A 13699-nucleotide genomic window follows, 5' to 3' on the forward strand; every position below is an offset into this window, starting at 1 on the left:
TGGGGCTGTCCAGGTTTAATGAGGTTGCTCGGGTTTAACCAAGTTCATTGTGGTCATTGGACTTATGAGCTTGTGTAGCCACCTCAAGCTCACATGCACACAGATGCTATTTGTATATCGACCAGTGCACATGGACGCACACTCTTTAGAGAATTCAAATACCTATAAATTGGATCAAACCACATCTCTCTCACCATTCAAAACCACAAACACACACCCAACCCAAAATAATACATTTTTCAAATGCTCTGCTGAAACAGCATAAATGTTCTTAGAAATGTACTCGTTATATTTATGCAATTTACAAATGTGTAATTTATGTGGTGTAAAATCAGGTAAAAAAAAAAAAAAAAAAGATTTAGAAATATATGTACTTATCTTTATAGTTTCAAAAATAGTTCTTTTTTTATATTATATTAATTGTAGGCTACACATATCAATATACAAATTATATTTTATTCTATTTTTATCGTCAACTATGGTTCCAAAGAACTTCAGCACTGACCCCACTGAATCTGGAGAAAGGGGAGAAAAACAACAACATTTGTATTGGAAAAAGGGTTTAAAATTTATTTTCAAAAAGTATTTTTTACAAATATAATGAATTATTATTTGTATGTATTGTATGAATTACATTTGAATGCATTTGTAAATAAATGAATAGAAAGGACAAAAAATGTCACGTCATTGACCTGTATACCAGGTAGCAGTGCCATCCAAAACAGAAAAGGCTTCATTATTCTACAGACACACAAAGACAGAATAAGCAGTGAAACTGTGCAGTGGTTGTGTGTGTGCGTAAATGTGTGTGTATGGATGTCATACGGTAAGCCAGCCAAAGCAAAACTAGGCCATTAATCATACGCCTGCGATGGAAGCGGTGTGTGTGGCGAGGCGGGGTCAAACTGGGGCTATTAAAGGAAGGCACAGGACCGGGGCCTCTGTTGTGCTAACCCCGAGATCCCTGCGGGCCCTGGCTGGGCCGGAGCCCCAGCTGTCCCCCCTCTGCCTGACACCCAGCTGGCTAGAGCGAGAATCGGGCAGAGTCCAAGCTGCCGCCCAACCTCCCCTCGTGGGTAAGAAAGGGGGGCCTTTAGGGTGGTTGACAGAAGAAGAGATCTCCAGCGAACAAACATCCTGTGGCTAAAACCAAGCACAATAACATCGATGGACTCGTGACGTATTTCAACGGCTCTTATTAAAAGGCCAGACTGGGATCTCTCAGCCTGACGAGACTTTGTGGAAACATTTTTAGTCATACGCACCAGCCGACACACTCGTATTACGCACACGCGTGCGCATGACTCCAGACCGCAAGACATCATCTTCGCTGGCAAAGTCACAACTCCAGCTTTCATGCAGTGTTTTACTGTTTTAACATTTTACAGCTGGTCAACTCCATTCATCTGGACTGTAATTTACAGCGTGTCATCATATTACATACGACCACATGAATTCTATTGGCTAGCCAGTAATTATAATGCGAGTTCTATGAGCGCAGTCATCAGTATGCTGCTGGTTAGGACAAGATGTGATTCTCAGCTGTTTTTTGAGCAAATACCTAGCGATCTCACTCCGTCTGCAAGAGTTCCCACAACTAATCTCAAAGACTTCGACGTAGTTCAATTAAATTCAAAGTTGGCATGCATTGCAAGCATCAGTGCTATTAGTGATTCAGTTCTCTTTATAGCCAATCTATTTTTTAATAACAGTTCTGATGAAAACATTACAGTATTGATCTTTATTTATTGATCTAGCAGAGAGCATAGTTAAGGCTGACACAAATCAATCAAAATAAATTTAAAATGACGATAGAGTACAGCAGGACTTGAGGTTGAGCTCGGAGCTTAATTAGTGAAATGGTGAGAGGGAACCCAAAGCAATATCAGACAGTAATACAGTGGCTCAGCTGTGTTTGTGCGGGCCAGATTACGTATTTGTATTGTATTAAAGCTAGAAATCACCAGCCAAGGTTAATGAAAGGGCAACTTACTTTAGGCCACAATAATCCCCTAGAAAACCTCTCTGCACAACAAACCGATGCATCCCATAAAACGTGCTCAAAAGCTCAGACTGTACATTGGCCTGTGGCATGGGCAGCTAGCTTTCAGGAGAAATAAAAGGAGAGAGTGAGAGAAAAAGAGAGCATACTGTCCGTGTTGGGAGCGTCTGAAGTGTTATTTTAATCGGAGGAATGTAACCTGTGCCTGACATAAGACTAGGTATGTCTAGCTTTAAATCAAGTTAGAGAGCAAAGGGCCCAGAGAATACACACACAAGACAATACACACAGACACACAATACACACACACACACAGCCCAAAAAACATTAACTGGATTCTCTCTTGACTTTAGTGCAAAAACAGTGCACACTGACTATTTCTGGATTTGGCACATCCGTGCATTCTAAAAGTGGCCATCAGAATACATTTTCCCTAAATTACTGAGACAACTGTCCGATTTATAGAAGCAAATCCTTGTATTACAACATTTTTAAAGAACCTTCACATAGTTTTACTCCATTCAACTTTAATTCATAGAGACCACGTTATTTGATCTCTAAAAATATCAAATAACACAAAAAAGCAACATAAAAGTAACTCCTACAACTGTACTACATTCCAAGTCTTCCGAAGCCACACAATATCTTTGTGTGAGAAATATACAAAAAATGCAGTTATTTACTGATCATTTTCCCCTCCAGTGAGCTATTTACTGAGAACCTGATCACTGAGTCAGTGAGTTCAAATATTCAACTTTATTTTTTAAAGAACCAGTTGTTATGGTTCAGAATTTGAACAGAAAAATGATGAACTGATTCTTCAATGCTCACAAATGGGTAACAGAGTAACAGATCACTGGCAGGGTCATTTTAAGTGAATAGCAACTTAAATTGCAGGTCTGTTCCTTACATATGGACTACTTTTTGTTCATATTTAAAACAAATAAACTGTCTCACTATGAATTGTCATTGTATTGAATAGTTTGACTGATCTCAGTCAAGTATGACGGCAGTGATAACATGATTTCAATTCACAGACATATTAATGAGTTTACAAGGACCTTCCCATTATAATTATGTAGAGCAACCATGGCATCTTAGTGGGCCAGCGTTCCCTATGGGATACATAAATGTATCAGGCTAGCAAAACTCACCTACTTTTAACAAAACAGTTTACATGCAGATACAAATAACTCCAAGCATCCTTCATTACTATCAGCCGATGAATGGCTATGCCATCTGCAGCTTAATGACTAAAATAACTTCTTCGACTCAGCACTGACAGTTATTGTTCAAAGTACTGCCCATAACCTTTACAAAGGACACAATTTCAGGACATTCTCACATTACTTTCCTCCTGACAAAACTCTAAAAGCATTTTCTGAGGAATTAGCTAAGGGACTTGAACTTGAACTTCTTTTTTAAATTAAGTGAAATATTTCTCTGCTGAACTACTGCTATAAAAACCATGGCCAATCACTGGCACACAAGAGTGTGAAGACCGGAATGTCACCATAACCATGTTTGACAACTCCTGACTCTCAACTTATTGGACAAGCTGAACCTCAAATCCACGTAGAACTTGTGAGCTGTCTGGTGAGCAGCAGATAAGCATGTAAGAGAGACAGCAGATCTGTCTGTACCCAACCTGTCTGCTGCTCTGGAAGAGTAATTACAGGAAGGCCTGTGGTAATTAGCCCACCTCTCACTGTGTTTGTCTGTTTTTAAGGCTGACAAAAAGAAAGGAAGAAAAAAAAAACCTGGAAGCTGACAAAGCCGCAGCCCAGTTTTACCATATGGGAGCGGATGGATAGTGTCGAACAGCATGTTGGGTTTACGTGGAACGGAGTCAAACGCGTAAGCTTAGCTACAGGGATCTCAAATATGAAGACGCCCCTCCTGATACCACCAGTCTAACAGACAAGACAGCCACAATCTGCATCCCTCGCTGTTTGTTGTCAAGAATGTATGAAGCAGTTCTCTCTAGGCAGAGCTCAATGATGAGGATAAGGGCCAGTGTGAGAAAGTTTGGGGCCAGTTGACAGAACTGTCACTTGCCAATGCTTAAGTTTCAACAATTATATATATTTGTGGATAATGTACATGAGTTGGTAAGACTTATATATATATATACAATGTATTTATAAAAACAACAAAATGCCAGCAAAGGACAAGTTTGACCAACTGGGCCAGCAAAACAAAACAAAAAATACATCCAAACAATATATTTTTTATATAATAATAATAAAAAACAAATCAGCATATCACCTTGAGTATCAGCCTGTTTGATATATCAGTCTATCACTAAAAAGCAATCCTTACTGTCAAGTCCTGCTATGCAAGATGTGTTGTTTGCTTCTTTTGTCTTGGAACCATTAAAGCTGTCAAAATAAACATGAAAACTTTGATGGCTAGTTTGAGAGTAACTCTTCATAAATAGCGTGTGGACAGTCAGATAAAGAAGAGCGGCCTGTCACCATCGTAAGAGGTGTCTGCTGAACTCCTAAACGTACTGACTCAGAGGAAGATAATAATAAACACGGCTTATTTCCAACAACAAAAGAACTCCTCCGTCGAAATGAAAGACTATGACAAATCGTTGTTCTAATGTTTCCTGTGTGGGTGTGCCGTATGTGAATGCGTCTGTGTGTGTGTCCCTGTTGGCTAAGCAGCAGGGTGACTACTCCCCCTGTCTTCCCACCATCTGCCCAAGAGAGAGCTCCTCCAGCACCCCTTCCACAATCAGCACTTTTCCAGGCTGAAGCCAAGAGAACGAGACATCCAGCTAACTCTGCAGGTCCCATTGCTCACCTGCGTCATCGAGAACACGGGTCTCACTGATGAGCAGTTAATCAAAGGAAATAAAGTTAGGATGCTAACTATTCTAAACTTCGAAAAGTTATGAAAGTCTCTGGCACGGGAAAAGGAGGTGTGCAATACAATACAATACAATACAATACAATACAATTTTGTACCAAATTAATCAAGCCGTGTTGAATTTTAGCAACAACCCTGAAGATATATCGTGTGTACTTGCAATTCTTACCAACTGAATCAACATTTAAAATAACACCAAAGATGTGCACTGCAATTAATTAGGCACACTTCAAAATATTAACATATTAATCGAACTGATATTAACATGAAGAAAAGGGCTCACTAGGGTTGGATCGATACCACAAGTTTGGCTTCAGTACGATACCAGAATCGAATATCTCGGTCTCGATACCATAGGTGATTGGGCAGCCTCAAAAGATAACTGAATTAAAAACTATTTTATTAAGAACACTGCATGTAGGGCTGGGTATCGTTCAAAATCTTTCGATCCGGTGCCATTTTCGATACCTCAGTTTCGATACCGGTTCCTAACGATACTTTTTTTTCGATACCAATTTTATGAAATCCATTTTAACCAGATTACATAACACATTACCTCAGAAAATTTTGGTTTTATTTTTTCAGTTTGACTCATGCTCCTTAGCCAGTGCACAAAGGAACAAAAAATCTTATTTGAATATATTTCAAAATGTAATTTATTCCTGTGATGTCAAAGCTGAATTTTCAAAATCATTACTTCAGTGTCACATGATCCTTCAGAAATATGAAAACAGTTTTTGAAAACTATGATACATTTTTTTTCATGATTCTTTGATGAATACAAATGTCAAAAGAACAGCATTTATTTAAAAACGAAATATTTTGTAACATTACACATGTTTTAATGTCACTTTTGATAACTTTAATGCATCCTTACTGAAAAAAAAATCTGACTAACCAACACATTTTTGAACGGCTGTGTACACTCAGTAGGTTATTATTGCAATATAAACACTGTCAGGGTGATCAACAAGGTATCTCTTCATTTACCAGTCGAAGACGGAGCAACTTTCTGCTATAATGTTTACTCCGTGCACTGTCAAGGGCTTCATCATATCTGTCGTGGTGCCGGTCTTTGCAGCAATTATTTTACCGCAAATACTGCATCGCGCGCTGTTGGCATCGAGCCTGGAGAAATGTAGCCACACTTTTGATCGACATTTACACATCTTTAAGGTATTATGTGTGTGTGTCTCATGAATATGTGTGCGGAGAGTTTGTGTGTGTGTGCTCGCGTCTCATTGAGTATGTGCGCGAGTTTTGTGTGTGTGCTCGCGTCTCATATAAGTATACGCGTGGAGAGTTTGTGCGTGCGCGCGCGCGTCTCATATGAGTATGTGCGCGGAGAGTTCCGCGCTTCTCGTGTGTGTAGAGTTACGCAAACTCTACACATGTATGTGCGTGAGCGACTTTATGTGTGTCGTTCTGCATTTCATATGTATTTGAGCACTGACGTTGACAAGTTAACCCCTTAGGTATCGAAATCTGATACCGAACAACGAGTCATTTTTCGATACTCGATAGTATCGAGGCAATTCGATCGGTAAGTTACCTAAAAAGTATCGAAACTCGGTACCCAGCCCTAACTGCATGAAACTCTGCATTAACAAAATTGTTATTTGTTTTCAAGCATAAATATATAAACATAAACAGCACTTCTCAGTGCTCCAGTGACATAATAAACATTTTTTTTGTTTTGTTATTGAACTATTATTGAATTATACAAAAAGTGAAATCTTCCTTTAAAAAGTAACACATTTTACACAGAACAAGTGGCAAATCTATTGTTTTGCATTTACGCTTCAAGATCTGCACAGATCTATTTTGACATACACTATAGTTAGTCTCGTCCATTGTTATGGTTATGACTGTCAATCACAGGAGTTTCGGATTCAATCCACCATTTAAATAAGGTCCAGAAACTTTGAAATGTGCAATTAGCAGCATGACAAATGTATATAATATACAATAAGTGAGTTAAGAGTGCTCCCATTATAATCATTGAAGTTCAGCGCTGCCATCTTACTGACTTAGCGAAAACTGTTACAATCAATGAATCTGACAACACTGCACAATGAATCTCTTATTGACATCATGTTGTTTTTTTATAAAATGAAAGGATTCACGAACGTGCTTTGGCTGAACTCTATGAGCTTTCTCTAAACAAACTCCAGCATTTTCAGCGGTTTTTAGTGGATTCAGAGCAACTTAAACACATCTGATTGACCATTACGTTCATGTGCTCAACATATATATGTCTGTGATAGGTTACAATGCTCAACACTTTAAAAACACGTTGTCAATAGAAACACTCTTCACAGAGCGCTTACACAAATACACACGGGAGCATAAACATTATTTGGTTACTCGCGATATTCTCTTATTTTATATCAACAGCACAATTATCATGTAGAGTGAGTCTTATCTGTTTGATCCATCTTGTTTCTCTGTTGTCAGATTTGCCGGTTTCACAATCAGTTTGGATAACACTGCCGGAACAGCAGCGTATCAAGTACCGAAATGGTTGTAATGGTGATATTGTACCATTTGAAATATAACATATACCGGTATTTTTCCAGCACCAGCGCAACCCTAGGGTTCACAAAAGTAAATATCTCAAATCACCATTCATGCTGCTGCTAGTCATTCTCTCTCAAGTTTTGACTCAAAACCCCCATTTGCCCTTCACACACTCAAGGATGGTCAAACTCCCATTGAGCCAAGCAAGACTAATATAAGCCATTTGGGTGTTTAGAAAGGCTTACCCTTTTCAGCGCTCAAAGCCCCATTAGATAAAGAGGAGCAGGGCAGGCTAATTAGAGTCTGACCGTTTGGCCATTCTAGAGCAAAGATTCATTTGCACTGGTCTTACAATCGGCCTCTCTCTCTCTCTCTTTCTCTCTCCACCTAATAGAAAAATAAGCTACTTCACTCTGCATCGCTGGCAGTGACACCTGCGATGGAGGGGGTAATGGTGTTTAATGGCCTTTTAAATTTTTATTCAGTCTGAGAATCATAAAAGAGGAACCAGGCAGCCAGTGGATCTCTTAATAATCCCAATGCTATGGCAACCAAAAGCAAGCTTAGCTGTCAGACATTAGGTTGCTCGCCAATCCACACCTGCTCTCGGTTCTCGTGTTGGAAGAAATGTTGAGATATCGAGAAAGAGGCACGTTTCTATATTTCTGCAAGGTCACCAATGGCGTTTTAGTGATCCTAATAATAGACGTTTTAAAGTTTAAGTGCTGCCCGGGGGTCTTCTGTGTGTTCATTAGGAATCGCGGCCTGCTTGGCCAACACAGCAAGGAATGGACATTAATAAGGCAGAGGGAAAAAAAGAAAAGGACAAAGAGGGAGGAAAATTGAGGAAGAGTGTTTATGTTTTGGAAGGCTGCAACTGTGAGTTTGCACTCCCTGGTGAGAGAGACAAATCCAGATCTGATATGAGAGTTGTGGCTTTTACACATCTGAGACCTGCTGTATCACCAGAACCTATCTTTTATTTATTTACAGCAGCGCTGAGAGAGAGAGAGAGAGAGAGAGAGAGAGAGAGAGAGAGAGAGAGAGAGAGAGAGAGAGAGAGAGAGAGAGAGAGAGAGATACTCACACAAGAATTTGACAAATCACACTCATCATAAACAGGACTGTACATATGTATATAATAATATATAATAACAAACACAGAGGACACAAATACATACCTGGGAGATTTTGGTGAGGATATTGGCAAGTTTTGCACTTGTTTATCCATTACATCAGTGATTCCCAACCAGGGGTATATGTACACCGGAGAGTCCTTAAGCAGGTTTCACAGGGTTCTTGGAAAGACTTTTTTAAACCTAAAAAAACCAACAACAACAACAACAACTTAATAGTACCAAACAATTCATTATTTCAATAGATTAACTAATAATGATATCTTCTGTTACTTTCTATGAAAATAAAATAAAATAATGTGTACTGTAATGTATTCAAATTGTATAAATGTGGATTACATTTATAGAGCTCTAATTTACAGTAATTTAACATTGTGTTTTGGGGATCCAGATCACGTAAACAAGTTACACTGCAAATATTAATATACACTACGGTTCAAAAGAATTTTGTTTTTGAAAGATGTCTCTTATGCTTACCAATGGAAATGCAATAACTGAGGAAAAAACAGTTTGAAATATCCATCTGTTTTTCAGTGGTGACTATTAATAATATAAATGAGAATGCTAAATGATGTCCACTATCAGTTAACATTTCTGTATTCCATATGATTATGCTATCAGCCACATGAGTGTATATGCAGCTCTCTCCGTTTAACACATTTAAATGAATTCTGCATTATGGGTGGGTGATATACTGGTAGACACAATTAACCAGTAGAAATTTGTCAGCCGGTACAGATTTTGGACTATTGCTGCGCTCACGCCATGTCATAATTACCGTAGGCTCGATATGACAACCCGTCATTGTTTCTATTCGGAACTGTTCATGTCCTCAGACAGGGAATTATGTGTTTCTATGGCGACACAATCAACACCTAAATGAATCTCCAGTGGTCAGGTGGTTAGCGGTCACATAGTACAAGTAGAAGCTCTTAGAAAAGTCCCATCTTACAAGTTGTAATTACGAGCTCTACAAGGATGGGAACACTTTTTACAAGTTGAAACCTCGAAATTATGGTAATTTCAACATGGCGTGAATGCACATTATCTATCACGGTTAAGCTTACGTGACCGTGTTGTGCTGCACTTTGTCAGGAAAACTTATCATTTGCATGAGTTTTTAAGCATTGACTTTTAAAAACAAGTGATTTTAAACTGTTGAAGCACAGTAAGCAGCGAAAGACAACTCATTTCGCTATATGAGAACGCTGTCAGAGAGATGGTTTCTGAGCGCTGAGAGACGCATGCATTTGAAGCCGCTGCTCACAGTGAGTACTGAACTAAATTCGTTTTGCCGCCTAAATGGGCTTCAATGGTTAAATACACTAATGTGTCAAAATGACCATTTTTGTAAGTAAACATAGTCATTTATGTCTTAAGTGAATTTAAACAGTTGAGAAAGAAAACGCACAAGTATATTGGATCCGTGCAGTCGGTCTTAAAGTGACAGTATCCAAATATACCTGCTGTCGTCTGTGTCAATGTTAATCAAACAACAAAAAAGGGGAAATCTCACACTGCTCTTAACTGAATCACTTTTGTAACTTTAATAACAAAAAAAATTATAATTTACACAGTGAAGGCTATACATTTTTTATCATTTAATTACTTTATACAATCTATGTAGAATTGCTTGAAGTTTTTCAGGTCTATTTGATCTATTGTAATTTGTTTCCCTATGTGCCTGTAATTAGTTTCTTTGTTCTTCCTTTATCACCAGTTGCTTGTCTTCAGTAAGCTTGAGAGTTTTTATTTCTATTTTTTATTTTTTTTTACTTAGGCTAGTATTAGTTTTTTGTGATATTGAAAATGGTCACAGGAATTATGAAATTTCAATTACATCAAAAATGTTGATATCATAAAAACCTTATTTAAAGCAAAAATAACTACATTGTGATACATAAAATAAAATTACTCGTATCATGATATAAGATTTTGGTCATATCGCCCATATCCCCTTCTGCATAACCCCCCCCCCTCCCCCCGCTCTCTCCCAAATCAGTGCAGAAACTGCGCAAAAAGTCCCACTGACAGGTATATGGGTGAACATAAATTAAAAAAGATTAGGAAACTACATTAGAAGACTAGTTTTCAGTGAAAATGCAAAACTTTTTTGCATGCAAAAGTCTGCTCTTGCTATGATCGGTGGAATGTAGTAATGATTACATGAAGCAAGACAAACTTAATGAAACAAATGGGATTTTTGAGACCGTCAGCAGTCCTAGTCAGTCAAGGTCCATCAGTCAATCTTACGGTGGTCTCCTGTCCAGCATCAGCTGAGTAAACGCAGTGCTTTGTCGTTTAAATGTCAGTGATAGACATCAAACCCAGTACTTTCTCAAACTCCATCTGCTTTATACAGATGTCTCAATCAAGCCAGCAGCTGTGTGGTGTCTTACTGTCATAGAGGACCAGGGCTACACATATACACGCTTCTGTTTAGACACAGGAAACGTACCTGCCATACACCACATGCTACCTGACCTGCCCGTCTGCTGCCTGTCATTCAGCCCTCGCATGGACCCTCAACACACTAACGCAAGCTTCCACACTTACACACACACATCAAACTCCTCCTCTAACACTTGTAATGCCTTCTGTCTTGACAAAAATGTTTCAGTTGTTTAGAAAAAAGGCCATAGGCAAAGAAATTTCAGTGTTATCAATTAAACACATGTACCATCACATCAGAGACAAAATAATGGTTTGTTGTGACATTTTGCAGATGGTGTTGTGCTATGTGCTTATCATGAAACAGGTGATCACTTCTATGATTTAAGTTATGTTTAAACAAGAATATTTATGGCAAAAACTGTAAAATACCCTGATATTACTTCCAACAAACACTTCATAACTTTATCTTGTTATCCTGTCACTTCTTTGTGGATATAAGAGAATAGGGCAGAACAAATATGCAAAAAAAAAAGTGTAAAATCAAGGCACACTTTCTGAAAGAATGCACAGCAATACACCAAACATTCAGAAAACATACACAATAAAATAAATATTAAATTAAAATTATTTCTTAAAGCACTTCTTTTGAACGATTAACCAGTGCAAAAAAATGTGTGCGAGTCTTTTCTGGCAGAAAGAGATTATCATCAAATGTAATTCCTTTAATTTAATTTTCAATAAAAAACTTTGATTAATTAGCCTGGATGCCAGCTGAACTTAGCCCCGCCCACAATATTTGAGGTCGGGAAGTTCGGTCTGGACTTGATATGTTGTGGAGCAACTATGCTCGAACCAGCTGTTCGGACCAATCAAATTGTCAGGGCGGGCTTTATATGATGATGGACAGATGATCAAAAGTAACGTAATCATCCACGTCACCAAAGAGCGCTTGGGTTGAATTCGTTTACAACAAAGATGCCGCCATCGCGTCTGTTATAGAAGATATCGACAGCGCATTCATTTTAATAGAGGAACAGAGAACCGCGATCAAGGCATTTGTCGATCGGAAAGATGTTTTTGCCGTCCTTCCTACGTGATTCGGCAAAAGTTGAATTTATCAGCTGGCCCCGATGGTCGCTAAGAAGATGGGGCGCAAAGAAAACCCTGTGGTCATTGTGGTTTCTCTGTTGCTCTGATTGGTTGTAGGTCTATCCAATTGAGTGCAGAGGCATTTTCTTTCCTGGTTCGGTTGAAACACGCCCCATAATCACAGCCCAATGGAGCAGTATCAGACTCATATTCTGACTAGAATCTGAGTATGATGACGTCAGGCAATTAATTAATGAGCTTTTCCTCTGAAACAACTTTTTTCATTGACAGCAATAGCACAGGCTATTGGATAATGTTAACCAAAAAACAAACAATTTAGATAAAACTACTATTTTGTCTAAATCACATCCGATCTCGCTTTATTCTGGTAAGTAACATCCACTTTGCACAATTTGCGTGCAGCTAAGCTGCAAATGCTTTGACAATACAAATGTAAAGTTGTGTCATGGCACACTAAAATATAATTGAGAGAGAGACACTCGACCTTCTGATGACACCATTCTTCAGTCTCTCAGGGCACGGTTGGACACTGGCTCCTTGTACAGATACACATAACAGGGCCAAACAGATGCTATTTCAGCCCAGAGGACAACACAAACACACTGACAACATACAAATGACCTGCACTCATTTAACTGTGGGTATGCTCTTGAAAAGCAGCATATGCACTGCAAGACCAGAGCATATTATAAACATCATTTATTAGCATGAACACACAAAAAAAAAAAAAAGAATAAAAAAATAATAATGGATAAAAAAAGCCCTATTCGGATGGGACTAGTTTTCATGGAGGAAGTTGGAGACATTTGTGTTTCACAGGCTTAAGCCCTATTCGGACGGGACTAGTTTCCCTGGAGTTTGTGTTTTACAGGCATACTTTGTGAATAGAATCCCGTCCAAATCTGCCATGTCTGTGTTTTTTTTCACACAACCTAGCGAATTACCTACTGTTTTTCGGTTAACTCAATGGTCCGCTGAGACATCTAATCCCGTGTGAATGTGAATGACTATGAATGCTGATGTTGTATTATCCTAACGCTTCTCATGTGTTTTTGACTACCTGAGCTACTGTTCGTGCACCAGTCTTTTGTGTGCTTTCATTTCATTTCAATATGGATGGTATCTGATGAAAAACTTAAATTATAAATGTAATAAATAGAGCTAAATCGCTGAAACTGCGAAGACTGCCCAGGTTAATAACAGTGTAACGTAAGATACTTGTCTAGACGTCTCGTGGCAAGCAGAGCGGGGCCGAGAGCCGTGAGAATGGTGCGAGGCCGGTGGCACAACTGCTAGTGAGCGTCACCTGCACGCCACATCGTTCTCGAGTGTCTCACGGAGGAGCTCCGGACTGATAAGAGGAGGAACGACAACAGTGAAGGACGAGAGAGCACCAGGCCTGGATTTTACGTTACGCTTTGTTTATGTGTTTGCGTCAGTCATCCGTTAGGGGCTGCCGCTTTACTTTCATTTGGGTTTATTTTATAATTAAAATGTTTGAACGCTCAAATCTCAGCTCACTCATGTGGTTTATTATAAACAGCCATAAATATCTACAAATGCTTTAATAGGATTTTTATAATACATTTAAGTTATATCAGTAAATAATTCATTAAAAAACATATACGTCATACTGTATGTGATGCATGTAAACACACCA

General features: G+C 38.7%; 1 long non-coding RNA gene across 1 annotated transcript in view; it reads right to left on the minus strand.

The window, feature by feature from the left end:
* LOC311069944 overlaps positions 1-13699 on the minus strand; it is a 129119-nt gene that overhangs the window by 25512 nt on the left and 89908 nt on the right. The window contains exon 3 of the long non-coding RNA XR_014603583.1: positions 8581-8718. This is a non-coding gene — a long non-coding RNA (uncharacterized lncRNA). The remainder of the gene's footprint in view (positions 1-8580; positions 8719-13699) is intronic.

The sequence above is a fragment of the Abramis brama genome, assembly GCF_963993115.1.
Source record: "Abramis brama genome assembly, chromosome: 19".
Lineage (NCBI taxonomy): Eukaryota > Metazoa > Chordata > Actinopteri > Cypriniformes > Leuciscidae > Abramis > Abramis brama.